Source organism: Chrysemys picta, unplaced genomic scaffold, assembly GCF_011386835.1.
Source record: "Chrysemys picta bellii isolate R12L10 unplaced genomic scaffold, ASM1138683v2 scaf171, whole genome shotgun sequence".
Classification (NCBI taxonomy): domain Eukaryota; kingdom Metazoa; phylum Chordata; order Testudines; family Emydidae; genus Chrysemys; species Chrysemys picta.
Window position 1 is genome coordinate 10672 of NW_027052878.1, and position 26957 is coordinate 37628.

General features: G+C 48.7%; 2 long non-coding RNA genes across 12 annotated transcripts in view; one reads left to right on the forward strand and one right to left on the reverse strand.

The window, feature by feature from the left end:
• The window catches only part of LOC135978203 (uncharacterized), an 82453-nt gene that overhangs the window by 10209 nt on the left and 45287 nt on the right, over positions 1 to 26957 (reverse strand). For 6 of the 11 annotated variants that reach the window (XR_010595617.1, XR_010595630.1, XR_010595628.1 and 3 more), the window contains one exon: positions 1843 to 2504. The exons of the other annotated variants lie outside the window; for them this stretch is intronic. This is a non-coding gene — a long non-coding RNA (uncharacterized LOC135978203). Of the gene's footprint in view, positions 1 to 1842; positions 2505 to 26957 lie in introns of those variants that run through there. 11 annotated transcript variants of the gene reach the window in all.
• Positions 10 to 9955, forward strand: LOC135978204 (uncharacterized). Its single transcript, XR_010595645.1, has 3 exons — positions 10 to 207; positions 3993 to 4095; positions 9838 to 9955. It is a non-coding gene; the product is annotated as an uncharacterized LOC135978204 (long non-coding RNA).

The following is a 26957-nucleotide window of genomic DNA, read 5'->3' on the forward strand; positions in this document are numbered from 1 at the left end:
GGGAGCTTCGGGAGGCGGTGCCTAGAGCAACCCCTTACCCTCAGAGACATGCTGCCCTGATGGCTGCTTCGGAAAGCAGCGCGGGGCCTGCGGCACCACGGGGGGCAAATCCCGCGGGCCGGATGCAAAGCCCCGAGGGGCCAGATCCGGATCCGGCCCATGGGCATTAGGGTGTGTGCCCGGGCCCACCCCGTGCGCACGCCCATGGTAAGGACCTATAGTTTCCCAGGCTGAAAGTGAAGAGAGACCAATTTCTTTCATAAGAGACAAGCACTTCAGCCTCAGTGCTAGCAGGAGAATCCATGTGGAATGATGGGGTTTTCAAATCTAGGACAAACTCACAAAGAAGTTTAGAAATTTAAATACCAACATTTTTAGAAGTACTCATCAAAATCAAGTAATATTTTATACAGGATTTAAAATGAGATGCGGTGGAATTTTAAAAGCTGTTACTATTTATTCTATCTGTGCACTGTGACAATCGTTTCAGATCATTTTACGCCATTTGTAACAGGATCTTTAGGTCAGTCATTTATTTATTGTTCCTATTTATGTAATTACTGTAGGCATTTGTTTCTGATCAATAAATAATTATTTTATATAAAATGGCAACCTATAGCAATAATGAGTTGAATTAAATACCTATTGAACCAAAAAGAAAAAAGGAGAAGAGAAAAGCCCTGTAATTGTTCAGCCTTAAAACCCCAATTCCAGAGAGTACTTATGCACGTGACTAACTTAAAGTATGTGAGCCATCCCACTGCTGTTAGTGCTCCAATCAGGAACATGCTTAAATACATTGATGAATCAGTGTCCCAGTTCACAATAATTCCATATTAAAAATCATAGTTACTGAATGATAATTAGCCTTTCCATTCAAACAGACCCCACGCCACACCTGAACTCTGCCACCTTTTCCTATTCTACTTTTTACCAGGTTATTTTTCCCCAGAAAACCTTGGCCATTTGGATGTTTGGTGTAGTAGACGGTTGTATTGGAAGAGGCTAGATTGGTGCCCTTTCCCCCACTAAGCAAGAGTGCATGCATCCCTTAATACATATCAATTGTTAGTTTGTAATTAGCCTGTCCATACCCCATCCATCAGGTTTATGTGCATTCACATACCCTCTCCCCCCACCCAAATCAAATCAGGTTTGTATGTATCCAACACCTACGCACAATACACTTACTAGCACTGCCCCCACTATTAAGTTTGTGCTCGCATGCACTCTTATCAGCTTTGTGCCCCCACCGCCTGATCCCATTACCTTTGTGTGCACCCAGATCCAATTCATTCTTGGGCATACACCACAAACAAAATTACATGTGAATAATGAGAGCAGGAAGAGGCCATTTTGTATTAGGATTATCAAAGTTTCTCTTTGTCACCTCTAAAATGCAGCTCCCCATTTGGTGGAATACATCAATCAGTTACTACTGGAATGGGGATAGGAGAGGCGGAGCAGGGGTGGAGTCGGGCCAGGGCTGGGGGTAGAGGGGGCTTGAGCACCCACCAGCGCCACTAGAGTCTGCGCCTATGGGGGCTACCCCTTTTGCCCTCCCCCTACCGGCCTAAAATCAAGCTTGTGTGCTCATGGACTGCATGTTCCACCAACAGCCAGTTTTATGAGCACAGTGCGTCAAAATTGCAGTTGTAATGTGAATAATGACTAAAAGTTACCCTAAACCCAATAATTTAAAACGATTTGAAAAACAAAACAAAACTAGCCCTTAGACCAGACCTAGTGAGGATCTACCTCTCTACCAAATCTGGGTACGTAGACAGTATTCTGAAGAGTTGCTAGCACTGCCTAGGACAAATTTAAGCCAGACACTAAAACTGGAGATTTCTTATTTAAAAGTTTTTAAAAGAAGTCAAACAGCCACTACGTTAAATGTTCCAATAGTATAAAAACAAATTGGGTGTGAGTTCTCACAATGATTGTCAATCTCCCTTTAGAGAAAAAACAGGAACATATTCCCCACTGGCAATCCCTTTCATAATGCAACCGAAAATACGGAGTTGCTAATAGGAGCCTCTGTACATTCAAAGTCAACAGATGGCGCCACTGCAGAAGCCTTTGCTTGTCTTTCCTCTGGGGTTCTAAAACAGTTCTGATGTGGGCCTAATCTTACAAAAATTGTTCTATGGACCATTTCCTCACCTCTTCGAGATCAGGTAACACCTTCGTGGCAGGTACAGCAAATGCTTCCAAAGAAAAGTAGTACTAGGAACATATTGACAGTAATTTCAGTACTAGGAACGTGAGATCTGCCTGCTCACTGAAGACCACCATCAGGTCCTCCATGTGCCACCACCGATACATAAACCTCAACTTGGGACCTGCTGGTTTAGAGGCACGTACAAGGAGTTAACTCTTACAACAAATGCCTATCCTTTCTTATGGTGCAGGTTTTTTTCACTAGCTGTGCCTATCGGTAGTAGGAGTTCTTTCCTGCTCAAGTCTCTCTGCCTTCTTTCATTCCTTGGTGGAGTGGAAACCTACAGGTTATATTGACAAAACACAATTACATTAAAATGAGAGCAAAAAACAACAACCAAAAACAATAGACTGTATAAACAAGTCAAGGATTATAAACAGATTGGTTCACAACCTCCAAGATGTATCCCCCTCTCTGGTGGTACATGGCAGTAACAGAGCATGTGGGAGCCATACACGTTCTTCTTCAAAGTCTAACTAAATCATTACCCCTATGGTGCAGAGGGGAACCTCCCGCCAATCATTCCATCACACTGTTTTTAAGCTGGGCTACATATAACAAATGAATTCATTTCCTTAAGAAGCCATTGGGCGATTTCTATCATCTAGGATTTTAGGCCTTCCTGTGGGAAAGCCAACCTTAGGGGAATAAAAAGGGAGGAATACGCTACTACTAGATCCCCACTTAAGCTTGCCTTTATCCTACCATTGGTAGGCAGGAGGAAATAGTGACAGGTTTGTCTCCAGCTTTCATCCTAGAAAGAGATGAGGCTCTGGTTTCTGTACAGAACACAAGGTGTTTCCACACAACGTAATTTTTGTGCCACTGATATTGCAAGCTACGCCCACTAGAGCTGTACTAGCACTGTCCCAGCCCAATGTGTGCATGCTCGCTAAAGGCCCCCCACGTGGATCATAACTGTACGAAGAACAACCCAAGAGAAGTATGTGCAAAAGCATCTTACTCCAGGCACCTCATCTCACTTCCATGTGGCACAAGTAAGAGTCCCGTGCAGATGGCTCTATCCCTGCACGAATCCTCTGCAGCAGGCTCTGAGCAATTTGTAACTAACTTTCCTCAAGCAAGAGACTAGCCGTTTTCATATATGCTGCAGGGGAGCTGGAACTAGGGGCACTGGGGTGCCCAGCATGAAGTGATATTAGCAAGCGAATGCACGGTTTCCATCATACATGGGGTTTACAGTGTTGTTCAATGGCTTTCAGCATCCCCACTATAAAAATTGTTCCAGACCCCTGAATTGCTGTTACCATAGGTGCCAACCCCTTGGGGGCTCCAGGGCTGGAGCGCCAACTGAAAAAAATTAGTGGGTGCTTAGCACCCACCGGCAGCCAGCTCCCTCCCTCCCTCCCAGTGCCTCCCACCCGCCACAATCAGCTGTTCCACGGCGTGCAGGAGGCGCTGGGAGGCAGAAAGAGGAGCAGGGATGAGGCACACTTGGAGGAGGGGACAGAAGGGGGTCAGACGAGGTGAGGAGGGGGTGGGGTGGGAAAAGGCAGGGCGGGGGTTGGGGAAGGGGTGAGGGCAGGACCTGGGGAGCAGCGGGGGCGGCAAGAGGCGGGGCGGGGGTGGGAGCTTAGGGGATGGGGGCGGGTGGGGCCGTGGGCAGAGTGGGGGGGGGTTGAGTAGCTGTTACTGTACAGGTTTCCTGAAAAAGGTGATTTGGCTCCCCTCCCATTACCCTGTGTTTATTTTGTCACCTTAGCCTGTCCTAGTATTCACACTACTTATTTCCCTCTCTCCTCAACAGCTTCCCCTGAACTTCACCCTGGTGGGGAATACACATCTCCAACACCCACAGAAAGTAACCGGAGAATGGGAAACATTGCAGCCATGGCTATCTGGGGGGTCTGGTAAGTCGGCCAGAGTGGTGGAGGTACAGAACGTCACAGCATGAAAATGTTATGTTTCTTCGGGCAGAATTAGACCCTCACTAGCTGAGCACCATCTTTCGGAAACCGGCCATCGGCGGGCACCCCCCTCTGGCCTGGCGGCCATCGGCGGGCGCCCCCCTCTGGCCTGGCGGAAAGCCGCCCAAAGCGATATGGCTGCAGCTTTTTAAGGCCCAGCCGCCCTGGCCAGGCATTCCTTTTCTATGGCTGGAGAGTTCTGCTTCTGGGGCAGCAGCTTTCTGCTCACATACCCGATGGGATGTCTCTCCCCCTTTCCGTCAATCTGCATTGGCACCACCCCCAGCCCTCTTCTGAAGCGTCAGTGAACACCAGAAAGAGCTTGTCAAAGTCCTGCTTTACCAGCACCGAGCCCTTGACCAGAGCCTCTTTCAGAGCACAGAGACCCCTCTGCCACTGCTTGGTCCAGACCACCTTATCTGGATTACCCTTCTTACATACATATCTCATCGCGGCGCTCCAGCCTCTGCTTTGCCCCTCCTGCCAACTCACAACCGGCCACCCGCTCCTCTTTCTCAGGCAGTGCCTGTCGCTGCTTCCCATCCGCCCTCCTCACGGTGCCTGCACCGCTTTTAGCCTCAGCCGCAGTCCCTCTCATGCCGCCATGTGGAAGCCTGGACCGAGCCCCCCGCCTCTGAGGTGCTTGCTTCATCTGGTCCCAACCATTCTGATGTTCCCGGGGTAGCGGGGTTCTACTGGCTGTGGGCAGCTCCTAGTGCCGCTTCTCCCCATTGAGCCCCCCTTTCCCTGAGGGCCTGGAGTAGTGTCAGAATTTCAAAGACCAGGGCCCCCGCCTGGGCATGTGGCCCTCTGCTCCTAAGCCCCGCCCCCGGATCATGCCACCTCAGAGGTTCTCTCGGGCCCACCTCACAGTCGGCGCTCGCCGTCCTCTAACCTGAAGTCTCGCCTCAGTCTTGAGCTGACTCAGCCTCTCTCTCACACCGAACGCCCTCCCTCTTGAACCAATTACCGCCCAGTCTGAGCCCCACCCCCTGGTGGAGCCCCCTGTGGGCTCCGTCCAGCCCTTGTGTCTGCGACTAAGTTTTGGAGTCCTGGTGCCATGGCGGCAGGGCAGCGATGCACAGAGCTGCCTCCAGAGGTGCGAGGGGCGGATCTCACCTGTCAGGCTTCCCATGGCAGCCCCCGCACTGAGCCTGCCCTGGCCTCTTCCTACGGGGCAGGGGGAACCAAACCATCCCCTGCTGTCCCTCAGCAGTGCACAGAGCCTGCCTGCCCCTGCTTCCCCACTGTGCCAAGCTTGGCCCCATCCCTGCTGCTCAGGCTTTAGCACCAAGCCCACCATGGCTTCCCTCGTCCCCAGCAGCGCGGAGCCATCCCAGACTCTTTGGCAGAGCCCACCACCAGCCCAGGGAGGAGTTGGGCCACTCCCAGCCTTAGGCAGTGACTTCCCATTTGCACAGCCCGACTCCATTGACAGGAAAGAGAAACCAGGAGATAGCGACCCACATCCTCAAAGATGTTTGGGCCCTTCACTCCCATAATGGCTATGTACCTTGGAGGAGCTGGGCCAATATAGCCAAAAGATACAGCAAAAGCTTCTAGTGTAAAGAGACATCCCCTGCACAGGCATCAGAAAGGAAATGACCCGCACACTGAAATGTGCTGAGGTGCTATCTACACATCAGTATATTGAGTCCTGGAGGTTCTTCTTTTTATTCATAGAGGTTTAAATTAATCTTCTAGGCAAAGCACTTTCAACCTTGATTTAATTATAGGGATGTGTTTTATAGTACACAAAAATAAAGAGCTTGTAATTTTACAATTCTATCTACAAGAGACCAAAGGTCATAACCCAGTACCTTAAACTTTAAAGCATTCTAGAGTTACATGGAAATTCTGTTCTTTATTCCCCCTGAAGAAACAGAATATATAGGGTTTGTATGTGTGTTTGAATCTTTAGCGATAATAATCCCAGTAGACAGGCACCTCTGACCAAGAAAAGGGCCGCTCAGGAATGCAGCAGGGAAAGATCCTTTTACCCCTGGGGCAACTGTTCCAAACCCCCCAGAGTGAACACACACACACACACACACACACACACACACACACCCCGGAAGAATATAGGAAAGGGAAATATTTCTTTCCACGGAGATGAAAGGAGAAAGATAACAGGGGGAAAGATGGGGGAAGCGGTAAAACAGGGTTGCATTCATTACAAGGCCCCACTAGTACCACGGTCGGAAAGAGCTGGGGGGAGAACGGTAATTCTATTTTATAGAGGATTTTGCTATTTCAAAATCAGATTTCATTCTGATTTGGAATCATATTCAAAAATTTTGAAATTCTGTGTGAAATGGCATTGCTGATCTCCACTGAGCTCTAAAGCAGCCTTGTAGGCTGCCCCAAAGCTGGAGATCCTTGGAGCCTTACAAGACCTAGCTCCACGGTAGCACACCTGGTGGGCTGTCCTGGAGCCATGGACCCTAAGAGCCCTACCTGGCGAGGAGTCACGAGCCTGGCAGCTGGGGCTCCCGCAACTTTCAGGCTCCCAGCTTCCCATCAGCCCACCAGGCAGGCAGCTGAGGAGCTGGGAGCCTGGAAACCCAGGTTCCCCAGCAGCGTGCCACATGGTCTATCAAGGAGCCCGGCAGCTGAGCTGTCAGGAAGCCAAGCAAGTTTCTGATGAAATTCTGCCTGGCCAGCAAAGTTCCATTGGAAACATGCTTGGTTTCTGGTGGATTCTGTCAGAATTGACACAGTCCTGCAGTGTGTTTCAATTTCAACAAAAGAGCAAACTCTGGCAATTGTTTTTTTCTAACAAGCTCCGCTAATTAGCAATGGAGAGCAACACGACACAATAGTTTTAAACAATAAGACCATCATAGAAAAATCAAACAGCAGGGAAGATAATTTTTAAATAGGCAGAAGGTATGGTAATTATTCAGTGGAAATGCAACCTGCACCAACGCAGTCTTTGAGAGGTTTAGCCAACTTTACACCAGGTTAACTAGCAGCAATCTATTCTATTGAATAGTCAGTCCTGACAGATCTTTTGTTTAGCTGTGGAAGCCCTTTCTTTTTCCAGGTACGCATGATGACTCTGGCTGAGGTATGCTAGAATGGTACTTTGCTGAATTAAAGCCCTCATCATCATACCATCGGGTTTCAGGTCTCTCATAGCGTGCCATTCATCCTCTAAGAAGGAAGAAGCCACTGCACCTGCGACTCATCAGCTGCCTCTGAATTGGGTTTAAGTGAAGGGGGAAAGGGGCATGTCAGAGTACCTGTAAACAGAGAAAAGACGACTATTGAATCTATTGAAGTCATGGAGTTCCCCTAGTGTAACTGCAGCTGCTGCACACTTCTTCACGGGCTTTTTCTACAGCAGGCGAACAATCACCTAATATTGAGTATTTGCTTTCCAAGTTGCCCACTTTTGAATAATAAATCATAGGGCAAGGGTAATAAATAAAAAGCACATCCCCATGCATATTTCAATGGAACAAAAAGCACCTGGTATAGGAGAAATGAATTAACACATGCAAAGAGAGAGAGGCTCTTTCAATTCATTATGCACAAGAGAGTTTTCTTCACAGCATTAGCAAAATTAATGCCTCCATAGTGAATTATATCTTCATGCACCCTACCAAAGTTAATCTCTAGTTCTTTCCCACCCCTATAGAATCTCATTTTTAGTAAAAATTCTGTTTAGTGCTTGTAGATCTCAAAACACTTTACAAATGAGGTCAGTACAATCATCTCCCCTCCCCCACTTTTTTTTTTAAATGGAGGGGGACACTGGCACAGGGAGGCAAAGTGACCACCAAGTGACCCAGCAGCAGAGGCAGGAATAGAAACCAGGTCGCCTGAATCCCTGGCCAGTGCTCTAAACCACTAGACCACACTATCTCACATGTATTAGCATATTGAAAATTTAGTGCACCGTAAAAGTCAATTTCTGAGAAACTTGAGATTGAATTGAATATAAAAATATTACATTAATCTACTTTTTAAAAAATGTCTGAATGGGAAAGGTGCAGAAACCAGGGGACCTTGCTAGTTTTAGTCCAATCTTATCATAGCCACAATCATATATTGTGCTCAGGAAGTGAGCTTTAGGGCCTGCAGATCTCAAGCAATCTATAAGCCTGGGAACAGTGAAGGAACCAAACAAAGGCCTATTCTTGTGCACCTTAGAAGCTTTAGGAGGGCAACCTTATGCACCTAAGTGGCAGTGCGATCTCCATCCTCAAGATCACACTGCAGTCTGCCCAAAACGTGTGATCCAAGAGAAAAATCAAACTTGCACCACTAAAGGGTAGTTACTTCCAACGGCCGCATTTAAAGGGTAAAAAGATGTTAATTAAATTAAACGTAACAATACCAAAATTCTTCACAAGTTTATCAGATTCCTTTTTGTTTAGCCAAAGAAAGAACTGAGACTATACTTGAATGTATACATTTTATTAATTGAATTACATAAATAGTAACAAATACATTCATAAATAAGGAGTTACAGCAAAGCAATGTGATATGACAATCAAAGTTCAATCCATGCATTTAACATGGGGTCGTTATCACACTTTTATCAAATAGGTATAATCAGAGCTAGATAATTCATTTCACACATCAGAAAGCGGCGATTTTAGCAAAATCATCTTAATACAGAACAGAATTAACTACCCAGTGTAAGTCCTTTAATACAGGTCATTGTTCAACACGGAATTGGCAGAAGTAGAAGTTTCCCACAATTATTACACTTTGAAAAGCTCAATAAGGTTTAAGGGATCCCCTAAAGCTGCAGAAATGCTACCCTCTTGAAAGTCTCTGGAGATATCTTTATTCTGCCTGGTCATCTTCATCCAAGATTTTGGAATTAGGAATGACAGTAAGAACTGAGGTAGCCAGGTGGGTCCTGCATCCTTGTTGAGCTAAAAATTCAAACCTCAGTGCTTTCAAACACCTACCCGAAATTAACTTTCACACCAATTAAATTGCACCAAACAGGCAACCTCAGCTTTGCCCTCTAAATACATCTACTAATGTACGGATACAAAAACATCTAGAATTGCCAACAATTCACACTAAACCAATACCAGAAAAACAGTCATAATCACAAAATACTGCACCTCTACCCAAATACCAAGACTTAACAGAAAAATACCTACCTAAAACATCCACATCATCATCCTTTGAATTCAATAAGCGTAAAGGACTACTAAAACACCACTACTGCCACTTCCACCAATGGACACAACTACTAAAAACACTCTCACTTCTGACACAATAGGTGCAAAGTTAATTTTGAATGTGTGGTACACTTTGGTTGGTGTGACCGTTTAAGTAGAGCAGGTGTTTGAAAGTTGTGAAGTGCGGAGAGTAACTGCCAGTTGCCAAAACATTTAGTTGTGTTTGCTTCCTTTTAGAAATGTGTGAGAAATACACAAGTTAGGCGTTACCTGGAGTAAATGTTAATTTTCTGAACCTTAACTTTATTGGAAGAGTTTTGGGGGGAGAATTGGAGGGGAGTGGAGGATTCAAATGTATACCTTCCCTTAAGTCACATCTTTGCACTTCCAGTAGGAAATGATGATTTCTTAATAATAGGAAGTTATAATTCTATACAACTTGAGTGTTTAAGGTCCATGCATTTCAGATTCACAGTTATGCCATGGTACTGACACATCCTTCTTTTCCACTTCTGCTTCATGATGCCTGAATCAGAGAGAGGGAGCAAAAGGCGTGTGTAAATGAGAACCGCTTTCGACAACGGTCCAAAACCGCCCCGGACACTCCCTTTCGGATCTTACCACCAGTAGCATGTCAGATCTCCAAGAGTCCAATAAGTGAGTAGAAAGCAGGAGACTTGGTTGCAGAATTCCAGGCAAGTTGGAAGCGCTGTTTGAAGAGCCGGAACTCTGGACACAGTGTCATGGGGGTGCCATAAATAGTAGCAGATGAGACCTGTACCCTGTTTACAGGGCGCTCATTCAGGGCAGTGGCTGCATTTGGCCAAGTGCCAAGAGACTAGAGGGCAAAGACCAGATCCCTGATTACAGGGCGGTCGTTGGCAGCAGGCTGTGAAGACAGCACGAGGCCAAGAGACCCAGAGGGCCTCGGAGACGCACACCCTAGTTACAGGGAGGTCAAGCTGCCCATGTTATGGACATGATTCTAATCCCCCAGATTTCAAAAGCGAGATGCAACCTGTACCCTGATTACAGGGTGGTCGCTGGCATTAGCCAAATAGGGGAGACCATAACCTGATTTACAGGAAGGTCAAGCTGTCAAAGTACCAAAGAGCTCGATATGTCCCATCCTAGAGAGGCTTGTGACATAGACCCTAATTACAGGGTTGTCACGCTGACTAATGGGGCAGAGCACGGCGTAAAGCCAAATGAGCAAGATGGCAGAGACCCGGACCCCAGATACAGGGCGGTCACATTGCTCAGTTTAACAAAGAGCTCAATGCCCCTCCAAAGACAGAGGGAGGTGACTTGCACCCTGATTACAGGGCAGTCACCCTCAATAGCCAGATAACGGAGCAGAATGTCAAAACGACACAATAGCACAGACCGGGACCCAGCTTACAGGGCGGTCACGCTGCTCAAGGTATTAAGAGGCTCGAGATTCCCCTACAGTCTAATTACATGACCTGAGGCCTGATTTGAGGTTGGTTACTGTGCCCAGAGTTCCTTTCCTTTTCCTCCATCTTCTTTTCTCCTCTGTGTGTGGCATTCCTGACACTTCCTTCTTCTCCACTTTTGCTTCATGAGGTCTGAAACAGAGAGAGAGAGCACAAGGCGTGTGTAAGTGAGAACCGACAATGCCATGTCCTGCACGCAAACTCAGTGTAATCTACTGATACACTGTTCCTTTTCGCATCTGCAGACAGTCTGGATATTTAGGTCCAAGACAGTTCTTTGTGGTCCTCAGACATTTCCAGAAGCATTTCCCGCTCCTCCCAAGCTGCACTGGGTGAGAAAACTACTGGGCCCATTCCCCTCTAAAGCCACAATCTCCAGATTTCCCCTTGACAATTATTTCACCAGGCAGCCTCCATACAAAATCAGGAGGAATAAAATGATGAAGGAGGGTAAGGAATTAGTTGACAAGTATTCCTAAATCAATGTGACAAGGTATACTGCCTGGAATGACTTAGTCCAAAACAGCCCCAGACACTCCCTTTCGGATCTTACCACCAGTAGCATGTCAGATCTCCAAGAGTCCAAAAAGTGAGTAGAAAGCAGGAGACTTGGTTGCAGAATTCCAGGCAAGTTGGAAGCGCTGTTTGAAGAGCCGGAACTCTGGACACAGTGTCATGGGGGTGCCATAAATAGTAGCAGATGAGACCTGTACCCTGTTTACAGGGTGCTCATTCAGGGCAGTGGCTGCATTTGGCCAAATGCCAAGAGACTAGAGGGCAAAGACCAGATCCCTGATTACAGGGCGGTCGTTGGCAGCAGGCTGTGAAGACAGCACGAGGCCAAGAGACCCAGAGGGCCTCGGAGACGCACACCCTAGTTACAGGGAGGTCAAGCTGCCCATGTTATGGACATGATTCTAATCCCCCAGATTTCAAAAGCGAGATGCAACCTGTACCCTGATTACAGGGTGGTCGCTGGCATTAGCCAAATAGGGGAGACCATAACCTGAATTACAGGAAGGTCAAGCTGTCAAAGTACCAAAGAGCTCGATATGTCCCATCCTAGAGAGGCTTGTGACATGGACCCTAATTACAGGTTTGTCACGCTGACTAATGGGGCAGAGCACGGCGTAAAGCCAAATGAGCAAGAGGGCAGAGACCCAGACCCCAGTTACAGGGCGGTCACATTGCTCAGTTGAACAAAGAGCTCAATGCCCCTCCAAAGACAGGGGGAGGTGACTTGCACCCTGATTACAGGGCAGTCACATTCACCAACCTGTTAACGGAGACCCAAAGGGCCTCGGAGACGCAAACCCTAGTTACAGGGAGGTCAAGCTGCCCATGTTATGGTCTAGATTCTAATCCCCCAGATTTCAAAAGCGAGATGCAACCTGTACCCTGATTACAGGGTGGTCGCTGGCATTAGCCAAATAGGGGAGACCATAACCTGATTTACAGGAAGGTCAAGCTGTCAAAGTACCAAAGAGCTCGATATGTCCCATCCTAGAGAGGCTTGTGACATAGACCCTAATTACAGGGTTGTCACGCTGACTAATGGGGCAGAGCACGGCGTAAAGCCAAATGAGCAAGATGGCAGAGACCCGGACCCCAGATACAGGGCGGTCACATTGCTCAGTTTAACAAAGAGCTCAATGCCCCTCCAAAGACAGAGGGAGGTGACTTGCACCCTGATTACAGGGCAGTCACCCTCAATAGCCAGATAACGGAGCAGAATGTCAAAACGACACAATAGCACAGACCGGGACCCAGCTTACAGGGCGGTCACGCTGCTCAAGGTATTAAGAGGCTCGAGATTCCCCTACAGTCTAATTACATGACCTGAGGCCTGATTTGAGGTTGGTTACTGTGCCCAGAGTTCCTTTCCTTTTCCTCCATCTTCTTTTCTCCTCTGTGTGTGGCATTCCTGACACTTCCTTCTTCTCCACTTTTGCTTCATGAGGTCTGAAACAGAGAGAGAGAGCACAAGGCGTGTGTAAGTGAGAACCGACAATGCCATGTCCTGCACGCAAACTCAGTGTAATCTACTGATACACTGTTCCTTTTCGCATCTGCAGACAGTCTGGATATTTAGGTCCAAGACAGTTCTTTGTGGTCCTCAGACATTTCCAGAAGCATTTCCCGCTCCTCCCAAGCTGCACTGGGTGAGAAAACTACTGGGCCCATTCCCCTCTAAAGCCACAATCTCCAGATTTCCCCTTGACAATTATTTCACCAGGCAACCTCCATACAAAATCAGGAGGAATAAAATGATGAAGGGGGGTAAGGAATTAATTGACAAGTATTCCTAAATCAATGTGACAAGGTATACTGCCTGGAATGACTTAGTCCAAAACAGCCCCAGACACTCCCTTTCGGATCTTACCACCAGTAGCATGTCAGATCTCCAAGAGTCCAAAAAGTGAGTAGAAAGCAGAAGACTTGGCTGCAGAATTCCAGGCAAGTTGGAAGCGCTGTTTGAAGGGCCGGAACTCTGGACACAGTGTCATGGGCGTGCCATAAATAGTAGCAGATGAGACCTGTACCCTGTTTACAGGGTGCTCATTCAGGGCAGTGGCTGCATTTGGCCAAATGCCAAGAGACTAGAGGGCAAAGACCAGATCCCTGATTACAGGGCGGTCGTTGGCAGCAGGCTGTGAAGACAGCACGAGGCCAAGAGACCCAGAGGGCCTCGGAGACGCAAACCCTAGTTACAGGGAGGTCAAGCTGCCCATGTTATGGTCATGATTCTAATCCCCCAGATTTCAAAAGCGAGATGCAACCTGTACCCTGATTACAAGGTGGTCGCTGGCATTAGCCAAATAGGGGAGACCATAACCTGAATTACAGGAAGGTCAAGCTGTCAAAGTACCAAAGAGCTCGATATGTCCCATCCTAGAGAGGCTTGTGACATGGACCCTAATTACAGGGATGTCACGCTGACTAATGGGGCAGAGCACGGCGTAAAGCCAAATGAGCAAGAGGGCAGAGACCCAGACCCCAGTTACAGGGCGGTCACATTGCTCAGTTGAACAAAGAGCTCAATGCCCCTCCAAAGACAGGGGGAGGTGACTTGCACCCTGATTACAGGGCAGTCACATTCACCAACCTGTTAACGGAGACCCAAAGGGCCTCGGAGACGCAAACCCTAGTTACAGGGAGGTCAAGCTGCCCATGTTATGGTCATGATTCTAATCCCCCAGATTTCAAAAGCGAGATGCAACCTGTACCCTGATTACAGGGTGGTCGCTGGCATTAGCCAAAGAGGAGAGACCATAACCTGAATTACAGGAAGGTCAAGCTGTCAAAGTACCAAAGAGCTCGATATGTCCCATCCTAGAGAGGCTTGTGATATGGACCCTAATTACAGGGATGTCACGCTGACTAATGGGGCAGAGCACGGCGTAAAGCGAAATGAGCAAGAGGGCAGAGACCCAGACCCCAGTTACAGGGCGGTCACATTGCTCAGTTGAACAAAGAGCTCAATGCCCCTCCAAAGACACGGGGAGGTGACTTGCACCCTGATTACAGGGCAGTCACATTCACCAACCTGTTAACGGAGACCCAAAGGGCCTCGGAGACGCAAACCCTAGTTACAGGGAGGTCAAGCTGCCCATGTTATGGTCTAGATTCTAATCCCCCAGATTTCAAAAGCGAGATGCAACCTGTACCCTGATTACAGGGTGGTCGCTGGCATTAGCCAAATAGGGGAGACCATAACCTGATTTACAGGAAGGTCAAGCTGTCAAAGTACCAAAGAGCTCGATATGTCCCATCCTAGAGAGGCTTGTGACATAGACCCTAATTACAGGGTTGTCACGCTGACTAATGGGGCAGAGCACGGCGTAAAGCCAAATGAGCAAGAGAGCAGAGACTCAGACCCCAGTTACAGGGCGGTCACATTGCTCAGTTGAACAAAGAGCTCAATGCCCCTCCAAAGACAGGGGGAGGTGACTTGCACCCGGATTACAGGGCAGTCACCCTCAATAGCCAGATAACGGAGCAGAATGTCAAAACGACACAATAGCACAGACCGGGACCCAGCTTACAGGGCGGTCACGCTGCTCAAGGTATTAAGAGGCTCGAGATTCCCCTACAGTCTAATTACATGACCTGAGGCCTGATTTGAGGTTGGTTACTGTGCCCAGAGTTCCTTTCCTTTTCCTCCATCTTCTTTTCTCCTCTGTGTGTGGCATTCCTGACACTTCCTTCTTCTCCACTTTTGCTTCATGATGTCTGAAACAGAGAGAGAGAGCACAAGGCGTGTGTAAGTGAGAACCGACAATGCCATGTCCTGCACGCAAACTCAGTGTAATCTACTGATACACTGTTCCTTTTCGCATCTGCAGACAGTCTGGATATTTAGGTCCAAGACAGTTCTTTGTGGTCCTCAGACATTTCCAGAAGCATTTCCCGCTCCTCCCAAGCTGCACTGGGTGAGAAAACTACTGGGCCCATTCCCCTCTAAAGCCACAATCTCCAGATTTCCCCTTGACAATTATTTCACCAGGCAGCCTCCATACAAAATCAGGAGGAATAAAATGATGAAGGAGGGTAAGGAATTAGTTGACAAGTATTCCTAAATCAATGTGACAAGGTATACTGCCTGGAATGACTTAGTCCAAAACAGCCCCAGACACTCCCTTTCGGATCTTACCACCAGTAGCATGTCAGATCTCCAAGAGTCCAAAAAGTGAGTAGAAAGCAGGAGACTTGGTTGCAGAATTCCAGGCAAGTTGGAAGCGCTGTTTGAAGAGCCGGAACTCTGGACACAGTGTCATGGGGGTGCCATAAATAGTAGCAGATGAGACCTGTACCCTGTTTACAGGGTGCTCATTCAGGGCAGTGGCTGCATTTGGCCAAATGCCAAGAGACTAGAGGGCAAAGACCAGATCCCTGATTACAGGGCGGTCGTTGGCAGCAGGCTGTGAAGACAGCACGAGGCCAAGAGACCCAGAGGGCCTCGGAGACGCACACCCTAGTTACAGGGAGGTCAAGCTGCCCATGTTATGGACATGATTCTAATCCCCCAGATTTCAAAAGCGAGATGCAACCTGTACCCTGATTACAGGGTGGTCGCTGGCATTAGCCAAATAGGGGAGACCATAACCTGAATTACAGGAAGGTCAAGCTGTCAAAGTACCAAAGAGCTCGATATGTCCCATCCTAGAGAGGCTTGTGACATGGACCCTAATTACAGGGATGTCACGCTGACTAATGGGGCAGAGCACGGCGTAAAGCCAAATGAGCAAGAGGGCAGAGACCCAGACCCCAGTTACAGGGCGGTCACATTGCTCAGTTGAACAAAGAGCTCAATGCCCCTCCAAAGACAGGGGGAGGTGACTTGCACCCTGATTACAGGGCAGTCACATTCACCAACCTGTTAACGGAGACCCAAAGGGCCTCGGAGACGCAAACCCTAGTTACAGGGAGGTCAAGCTGCCCATGTTATGGTCTAGATTCTAATCCCCCAGATTTCAAAAGCGAGATGCAAGCTGTACCCTGATTACAGGGTGGTCGCTGGCATTAGCCAAATAGGGGAGACCATAACCTGATTTACAGGAAGGTCAAGCTGTCAAAGTACCAAAGAGCTTGATATGTCCCATCCTAGAGATGCTTGTGACATAGACCCTAATTACAGGGTTGTCACGCTGACTAATGGGGCAGAGCACGGCGTAAAGCCAAATGAGCAAGATGGCAGAGACCCGGACCCCAGATACAGGGCGGTCACATTGCTCAGTTTAACAAAGAGCTCAATGCCCCTCCAAAGACAGAGGGAGGTGACTTGCACCCTGATTACAGGGCAGTCACCCTCAATAGCCAGATAACGGAGCAGAATGTCAAAACGACACAATAGCACAGACCGGGACCCAGCTTACAGGGCGGTCACGCTGCTCAAGGTATTAAGAGGCTCGAGATTCCCCTACAGTCTAATTACATGACCTGAGGCCTGATTTGAGGTTGGTTACTGTGCCCAGAGTTCCTTTCCTTTTCCTCCATCTTCTTTTCTCCTCTGTGTGTGGCATTCCTGACACTTCCTTCTTCTCCACTTTTGCTTCATGAGGTCTGAAACAGAGAGAGAGAGCACAAGGCGTGTGTAAGTGAGAACCGACAATGCCATGTCCTGCACGCAAACTCAGTGTAATCTACTGATACACTGTTCCTTTTCGCATCTGCAGACAGTCTGGATATTTAGGTCCAAGACAGTTCTTTGTGGTCCTCAGACATTTCCAGAAGCATTTCCCGCTCCTCCCAAGCTGCACTGGGTGAGAAAACTACTGGGCCCATTCCCCTCTAAAGCCACAATCTCCAGATTTCCCCTTGACAATTATTTCACCAGGCAACCTCCATACAAAATCAGGAGGAATAAAATGATGAAGGGGGGTAAGGAATTAATTGACAAGTATTCCTAAATCAATGTGACAAGGTATACTGCCTGGAATGACTTAGTCCAAAACAGCCCCAGACACTCCCTTTCGGATCTTACCACCAGTAGCATGTCAGATCTCCAAGAGTCCAAAAAGTGAGTAGAAAGCAGAAGACTTGGCTGCAGAATTCCAGGCAAGTTGGAAGCGCTGTTTGAAGGGCCGGAACTCTGGACACAGTGTCATGGGCGTGCCATAAATAGTAGCAGATGAGACCTGTACCCTGTTTACAGGGTGCTCATTCAGGGCAGTGGCTGCATTTGGCCAAATGCCAAGAGACTAGAGGGCAAAGACCAGATCCCTGATTACAGGGCGGTCGTTGGCAGCAGGCTGTGAAGACAGCACGAGGCCAAGAGACCCAGAGGGCCTCGGAGACGCAAACCCTAGTTACAGGGAGGTCAAGCTGCCCATGTTATGGTCATGATTCTAATCCCCCAGATTTCAAAAGCGAGATGCAACCTGTACCCTGATTACAAGGTGGTCGCTGGCATTAGCCAAATAGGGGAGACCATAACCTGAATTACAGGAAGGTCAAGCTGTCAAAGTACCAAAGAGCTCGATATGTCCCATCCTAGAGAGGCTTGTGACATGGACCCTAATTACAGGGATGTCACGCTGACTAATGGGGCAGAGCACGGCGTAAAGCCAAATGAGCAAGAGGGCAGAGACCCAGACCCCAGTTACAGGGCGGTCACATTGCTCAGTTGAACAAAGAGCTCAATGCCCCTCCAAAGACAGGGGGAGGTGACTTGCACCCTGATTACAGGGCAGTCACATTCACCAACCTGTTAACGGAGACCCAAAGGGCCTCGGAGACGCAAACCCTAGTTACAGGGAGGTCAAGCTGCCCATGTTATGGTCATGATTCTAATCCCCCAGATTTCAAAAGCGAGATGCAACCTGTACCCTGATTACAGGGTGGTCGCTGGCATTAGCCAAAGAGGAGAGACCATAACCTGAATTACAGGAAGGTCAAGCTGTCAAAGTACCAAAGAGCTCGATATGTCCCATCCTAGAGAGGCTTGTGATATGGACCCTAATTACAGGGATGTCACGCTGACTAATGGGGCAGAGCACGGCGTAAAGCGAAATGAGCAAGAGGGCAGAGACCCAGACCCCAGTTACAGGGCGGTCACATTGCTCAGTTGAACAAAGAGCTCAATGCCCCTCCAAAGACACGGGGAGGTGACTTGCACCCTGATTACAGGGCAGTCACATTCACCAACCTGTTAACGGAGACCCAAAGGGCCTCGGAGACGCAAACCCTAGTTACAGGGAGGTCAAGCTGCCCATGTTATGGTCTAGATTCTAATCCCCCAGATTTCAAAAGCGAGATGCAACCTGTACCCTGATTACAGGGTGGTCGCTGGCATTAGCCAAATAGGGGAGACCATAACCTGATTTACAGGAAGGTCAAGCTGTCAAAGTACCAAAGAGCTCGATATGTCCCATCCTAGAGAGGCTTGTGACATAGACCCTAATTACAGGGTTGTCACGCTGACTAATGGGGCAGAGCACGGCGTAAAGCCAAATGAGCAAGATGGCAGAGACCCGGACCCCAGATACAGGGCGGTCACATTGCTCAGTTTAACAAAGAGCTCAATGCCCCTCCAAAGACAGAGGGAGGTGACTTGCACCCTGATTACAGGGCAGTCACCCTCAATAGCCAGATAACGGAGCAGAATGTCAAAACGACACAATAGCACAGACCGGGACCCAGCTTACAGGGCGGTCACGCTGCTCAAGGTATTAAGAGGCTCGAGATTCCCCTACAGTCTAATTACATGACCTGAGGCCTGATTTGAGGTTGGTTACTGTGCCCAGAGTTCCTTTCCTTTTCCTCCATCTTCTTTTCTCCTCTGTGTGTGGCATTCCTGACACTTCCTTCTTCTCCACTTTTGCTTCATGAGGTCTGAAACAGAGAGAGAGAGCACAAGGCGTGTGTAAGTGAGAACCGACAATGCCATGTCCTGCACGCAAACTCAGTGTAATCTACTGATACACTGTTCCTTTTCGCATCTGCAGACAGTCTGGATATTTAGGTCCAAGACAGTTCTTTGTGGTCCTCAGACATTTCCAGAAGCATTTCCCGCTCCTCCCAAGCTGCACTGGGTGAGAAAACTACTGGGCCCATTCCCCTCTAAAGCCACAATCTCCAGATTTCCCCTTGACAATTATTTCACCAGGCAACCTCCATACAAAATCAGGAGGAATAAAATGATGAAGGGGGGTAAGGAATTAATTGACAAGTATTCCTAAATCAATGTGACAAGGTATACTGCCTGGAATGACTTAGTCCAAAACAGCCCCAGACACTCCCTTTCGGATCTTACCACCAGTAGCATGTCAGATCTCCAAGAGTCCAAAAAGTGAGTAGAAAGCAGAAGACTTGGCTGCAGAATTCCAGGCAAGTTGGAAGCGCTGTTTGAAGGGCCGGAACTCTGGACACAGTGTCATGGGCGTGCCATAAATAGTAGCAGATGAGACCTGTACCCTGTTTACAGGGTGCTCATTCAGGGCAGTGGCTGCATTTGGCCAAATGCCAAGAGACTAGAGGGCAAAGACCAGATCCCTGATTACAGGGCGGTCGTTGGCAGCAGGCTGTGAAGACAGCACGAGGCCAAGAGACCCAGAGGGCCTCGGAGACGCAAACCCTAGTTACAGGGAGGTCAAGCTGCCCATGTTATGGTCATGATTCTAATCCCCCAGATTTCAAAAGCGAGATGCAACCTGTACCCTGATTACAAGGTGGTCGCTGGCATTAGCCAAATAGGGGAGACCATAACCTGAATTACAGGAAGGTCAAGCTGTCAAAGTACCAAAGAGCTCGATATGTCCCATCCTAGAGAGGCTTGTGACATGGACCCTAATTACAGGGATGTCACGCTGACTAATGGGGCAGAGCACGGCGTAAAGCCAAATGAGCAAGAGGGCAGAGACCCAGACCCCAGTTACAGGGCGGTCACATTGCTCAGTTGAACAAAGAGCTCAATGCCCCTCCAAAGACAGGGGGAGGTGACTTGCACCCTGATTACAGGGCAGTCACATTCACCAACCTGTTAACGGAGACCCAAAGGGCCTCGGAGACGCAAACCCTAGTTACAGGGAGGTCAAGCTGCCCATGTTATGGTCATGATTCTAATCCCCCAGATTTCAAAAGCGAGATGCAACCTGTACCCTGATTACAGGGTGGTCGCTGGCATTAGCCAAAGAGGAGAGACCATAACCTGAATTACAGGAAGGTCAAGCTGTCAAAGTACCAAAGAGCTCGATATGTCCCATCCTAGAGAGGCTTGTGATATGGACCCTAATTACAGGGATGTCACGCTGACTAATGGGGCAGAGCACGGCGTAAAGCGAAATGAGCAAGAGGGCAGAGACCCAGACCCCAGTTACAGGGCGGTCACATTGCTCAGTTGAACAAAGAGCTCAATGCCCCTCCAAAGACACGGGGAGGTGACTTGCACCCTGATTACAGGGCAGTCACATTCACCAACCTGTTAACGGAGACCCAAAGGGCCTCGGAGACGCAAACCCTAGTTACAGGGAGGTCAAGCTGCCCATGTTATGGTCTAGATTCTAATCCCCCAGATTTCAAAAGCGAGATGCAACCTGTACCCTGATTACAGGGTGGTCGCTGGCATTAGCCAAATAGGGGAGACCATAACCTGATTTACAGGAAGGTCAAGCTGTCAAAGTACCAAAGAGCTCGATATGTCCCATCCTAGAGAGGCTTGTGACATAGACCCTAATTACAGGGTTGTCACGCTGACTAATGGGGCAGAGCACGGCGTAAAGCCAAATGAGCAAGAGAGCAGAGACTCAGACCCCAGTTACAGGGCGGTCACATTGCTCAGTTGAACAAAGAGCTCAATGCCCCTCCAAAGACAGGGGGAGGTGACTTGCACCCGGATTACAGGGCAGTCACCCTCAATAGCCAGATAACGGAGCAGAATGTCAAAACGACACAATAGCACAGACCGGGACCCAGCTTACAGGGCGGTCACGCTGCTCAAGGTATTAAGAGGCTCGAGATTCCCCTACAGTCTAATTACATGACCTGAGGCCTGATTTGAGGTTGGTTACTGTGCCCAGAGTTCCTTTCCTTTTCCTCCATCTTCTTTTCTCCTCTGTGTGTGGCATTCCTGACACTTCCTTCTTCTCCACTTTTGCTTCATGATGTCTGAAACAGAGAGAGAGAGCACAAGGCGTGTGTAAGTGAGAACCGACAATGCCATGTCCTGCACGCAAACTCAGTGTAATCTACTGATACACTGTTCCTTTTCGCATCTGCAGACAGTCTGGATATTTAGGTCCAAGACAGTTCTTTGTGGTCCTCAGACATTTCCAGAAGCATTTCCCGCTCCTCCCAAGCTGCACTGGGTGAGAAAACTACTGGGCCCATTCCCCTCTAAAGCCACAATCTCCAGATTTCCCCTTGACAATTATTTCACCAGGCAGCCTCCATACAAAATCAGGAGGAATAAAATGATGAAGGAGGGTAAGGAATTAGTTGACAAGTATTCCTAAATCAATGTGACAAGGTATACTGCCTGGAATGACTTAGTCCAAAACAGCCCCAGACACTCCCTTTCGGATCTTACCACCAGTAGCATGTCAGATCTCCAAGAGTCCAAAAAGTGAGTAGAAAGCAGGAGACTTGGTTGCAGAATTCCAGGCAAGTTGGAAGCGCTGTTTGAAGAGCCGGAACTCTGGACACAGTGTCATGGGGGTGCCATAAATAGTAGCAGATGAGACCTGTACCCTGTTTACAGGGTGCTCATTCAGGGCAGTGGCTGCATTTGGCCAAATGCCAAGAGACTAGAGGGCAAAGACCAGATCCCTGATTACAGGGCGGTCGTTGGCAGCAGGCTGTGAAGACAGCACGAGGCCAAGAGACCCAGAGGGCCTCGGAGACGCACACCCTAGTTACAGGGAGGTCAAGCTGCCCATGTTATGGACATGATTCTAATCCCCCAGATTTCAAAAGCGAGATGCAACCTGTACCCTGATTACAGGGTGGTCGCTGGCATTAGCCAAATAGGGGAGACCATAACCTGAATTACAGGAAGGTCAAGCTGTCAAAGTACCAAAGAGCTCGATATGTCCCATCCTAGAGAGGCTTGTGACATGGACCCTAATTACAGGGATGTCACGCTGACTAATGGGGCAGAGCACGGCGTAAAGCCAAATGAGCAAGAGGGCAGAGACCCAGACCCCAGTTACAGGGCGGTCACATTGCTCAGTTGAACAAAGAGCTCAATGCCCCTCCAAAGACAGGGGGAGGTGACTTGCACCCTGATTACAGGGCAGTCACATTCACCAACCTGTTAACGGAGACCCAAAGGGCCTCGGAGACGCAAACCCTAGTTACAGGGAGGTCAAGCTGCCCATGTTATGGTCTAGATTCTAATCCCCCAGATTTCAAAAGCGAGATGCAAGCTGTACCCTGATTACAGGGTGGTCGCTGGCATTAGCCAAATAGGGGAGACCATAACCTGATTTACAGGAAGGTCAAGCTGTCAAAGTACCAAAGAGCTCGATATGTCCCATCCTAGAGAGGCTTGTGACATAGACCCTAATTACAGGGTTGTCACGCTGACTAATGGGGCAGAGCACGGCGTAAAGCCAAATGAGCAAGATGGCAGAGACCCGGACCCCAGATACAGGGCGGTCACATTGCTCAGTTTAACAAAGAGCTCAATGCCCCTCCAAAGACAGAGGGAGGTGACTTGCACCCTGATTACAGGGCAGTCACCCTCAATAGCCAGATAACGGAGCAGAATGTCAAAACGACACAATAGCACAGACCGGGACCCAGCTTACAGGGCGGTCACGCTGCTCAAGGTATTAAGAGGCTCGAGATTCCCCTACAGTCTAATTACATGACCTGAGGCCTGATTTGAGGTTGGTTACTGTGCCCAGAGTTCCTTTCCTTTTCCTCCATCTTCTTTTCTCCTCTGTGTGTGGCATTCCTGACACTTCCTTCTTCTCCACTTTTGCTTCATGAGGTCTGAAACAGAGAGAGAGAGCACAAGGCGTGTGTAAGTGAGAACCGACAATGCCATGTCCTGCACGCAAACTCAGTGTAATCTACTGATACACTGTTCCTTTTCGCATCTGCAGACAGTCTGGATATTTAGGTCCAAGACAGTTCTTTGTGGTCCTCAGACATTTCCAGAAGCATTTCCCGCTCCTCCCAAGCTGCACTGGGTGAGAAAACTACTGGGCCCATTCCCCTCTAAAGCCACAATCTCCAGATTTCCCCTTGACAATTATTTCACCAGGCAACCTCCATACAAAATCAGGAGGAATAAAATGATGAAGGGGGGTAAGGAATTAATTGACAAGTATTCCTAAATCAATGTGACAAGGTATACTGCCTGGAATGACTTAGTCCAAAACAGCCCCAGACACTCCCTTTCGGATCTTACCACCAGTAGCATGTCAGATCTCCAAGAGTCCAAAAAGTGAGTAGAAAGCAGAAGACTTGGCTGCAGAATTCCAGGCAAGTTGGAAGCGCTGTTTGAAGGGCCGGAACTCTGGACACAGTGTCATGGGCGTGCCATAAATAGTAGCAGATGAGACCTGTACCCTGTTTACAGGGTGCTCATTCAGGGCAGTGGCTGCATTTGGCCAAATGCCAAGAGACTAGAGGGCAAAGACCAGATCCCTGATTACAGGGCGGTCGTTGGCAGCAGGCTGTGAAGACAGCACGAGGCCAAGAGACCCAGAGGGCCTCGGAGACGCAAACCCTAGTTACAGGGAGGTCAAGCTGCCCATGTTATGGTCATGATTCTAATCCCCCAGATTTCAAAAGCGAGATGCAACCTGTACCCTGATTACAAGGTGGTCGCTGGCATTAGCCAAATAGGGGAGACCATAACCTGAATTACAGGAAGGTCAAGCTGTCAAAGTACCAAAGAGCTCGATATGTCCCATCCTAGAGAGGCTTGTGACATGGACCCTAATTACAGGGATGTCACGCTGACTAATGGGGCAGAGCACGGCGTAAAGCCAAATGAGCAAGAGGGCAGAGACCCAGACCCCAGTTACAGGGCGGTCACATTGCTCAGTTGAACAAAGAGCTCAATGCCCCTCCAAAGACAGGGGGAGGTGACTTGCACCCTGATTACAGGGCAGTCACATTCACCAACCTGTTAACGGAGACCCAAAGGGCCTCGGAGACGCAAACCCTAGTTACAGGGAGGTCAAGCTGCCCATGTTATGGTCATGATTCTAATCCCCCAGATTTCAAAAGCGAGATGCAACCTGTACCCTGATTACAGGGTGGTCGCTGGCATTAGCCAAAGAGGAGAGACCATAACCTGAATTACAGGAAGGTCAAGCTGTCAAAGTACCAAAGAGCTCGATATGTCCCATCCTAGAGAGGCTTGTGATATGGACCCTAATTACAGGGATGTCACGCTGACTAATGGGGCAGAGCACGGCGTAAAGCGAAATGAGCAAGAGGGCAGAGACCCAGACCCCAGTTACAGGGCGGTCACATTGCTCAGTTGAACAAAGAGCTCAATGCCCCTCCAAAGACACGGGGAGGTGACTTGCACCCTGATTACAGGGCAGTCACATTCACCAACCTGTTAACGGAGACCCAAAGGGCCTCGGAGACGCAAACCCTAGTTACAGGGAGGTCAAGCTGCCCATGTTATGGTCTAGATTCTAATCCCCCAGATTTCAAAAGCGAGATGCAACCTGTACCCTGATTACAGGGTGGTCGCTGGCATTAGCCAAATAGGGGAGACCATAACCTGATTTACAGGAAGGTCAAGCTGTCAAAGTACCAAAGAGCTCGATATGTCCCATCCTAGAGAGGCTTGTGACATAGACCCTAATTACAGGGTTGTCACGCTGACTAATGGGGCAGAGCACGGCGTAAAGCCAAATGAGCAAGAGAGCAGAGACTCAGACCCCAGTTACAGGGCGGTCACATTGCTCAGTTGAACAAAGAGCTCAATGCCCCTCCAAAGACAGGGGGAGGTGACTTGCACCCGGATTACAGGGCAGTCACCCTCAATAGCCAGATAACGGAGCAGAATGTCAAAACGACACAATAGCACAGACCGGGACCCAGCTTACAGGGCGGTCACGCTGCTCAAGGTATTAAGAGGCTCGAGATTCCCCTACAGTCTAATTACATGACCTGAGGCCTGATTTGAGGTTGGTTACTGTGCCCAGAGTTCCTTTCCTTTTCCTCCATCTTCTTTTCTCCTCTGTGTGTGGCATTCCTGACACTTCCTTCTTCTCCACTTTTGCTTCATGATGTCTGAAACAGAGAGAGAGAGCACAAGGCGTGTGTAAGTGAGAACCGACAATGCCATGTCCTGCACGCAAACTCAGTGTAATCTACTGATACACTGTTCCTTTTCGCATCTGCAGACAGTCTGGATATTTAGGTCCAAGACAGTTCTTTGTGGTCCTCAGACATTTCCAGAAGCATTTCCCGCTCCTCCCAAGCTGCACTGGGTGAGAAAACTACTGGGCCCATTCCCCTCTAAAGCCACAATCTCCAGATTTCCCCTTGACAATTATTTCACCAGGCAACCTCCATACAAAATCAGGAGGAATAAAATGATGAAGGGGGGTAAGGAATTAATTGACAAGTATTCCTAAATCAATGTGACAAGGTATACTGCCTGGAATGACTTAGTCCAAAACAGCCCCAGACACTCCCTTTCGGATCTTACCACCAGTAGCATGTCAGATCTCCAAGAGTCCAAAAAGTGAGTAGAAAGCAGAAGACTTGGCTGCAGAATTCCAGGCAAGTTGGAAGCGCTGTTTGAAGGGCCGGAACTCTGGACACAGTGTCATGGGCGTGCCATAAATAGTAGCAGATGAGACCTGTACCCTGTTTACAGGGTGCTCATTCAGGGCAGTGGCTGCATTTGGCCAAATGCCAAGAGACTAGAGGGCAAAGACCAGATCCCTGATTACAGGGCGGTCGTTGGCAGCAGGCTGTGAAGACAGCACGAGGCCAAGAGACCCAGAGGGCCTCGGAGACGCACACCCTAGTTACAGGGAGGTCAAGCTGCCCATGTTATGGACATGATTCTAATCCCCCAGATTTCAAAAGCGAGATGCAACCTGTACCCTGATTACAGGGTGGTCGCTGGCATTAGCCAAATAGGGGAGACCATAACCTGAATTACAGGAAGGTCAAGCTGTCAAAGTACCAAAGAGCTCGATATGTCCCATCCTAGAGAGGCTTGTGACATGGACCCTAATTACAGGGATGTCACGCTGACTAATGGGGCAGAGCACGGCGTAAAGCCAAATCAGCAAGAGGGCAGAGACCCAGACCCCAGTTACAGGGCGGTCACATTGCTCAGTTTAACAAAGAGCTCAATGCCCCTCCAAAGACAGGGGGAGGTGACTTGCACCCTGATTACAGGGCAGTCACATTCACCAACCTGTTAACGGAGACCCAAAGGGCCTCGGAGACGCAAACCCTAGTTACAGGGAGGTCAAGGTGCCCATGTTATGGTCCAGATTCTAATCCCCCAGATTTCAAAAGCGAGATGCAACCTGTACCCTGATTACAGGGAGGTCGCTGGCATTAGCCAAAGAGGAGAGACCGGAACCTGAATTACAGAAAGATCAAGCTGCCAAAGTACCAAAGAGCTCGATATGTCCCATCCTAGAGAGGCTTGTGACATGGACCCTAATTACAGGGATGTCACGCTGACTAATGGGGCAGAGCACGGCGTAAAGCCAGATGAGCAAGAGGGCAGAGACCCGGACCCCAGTTACAGGGCGGT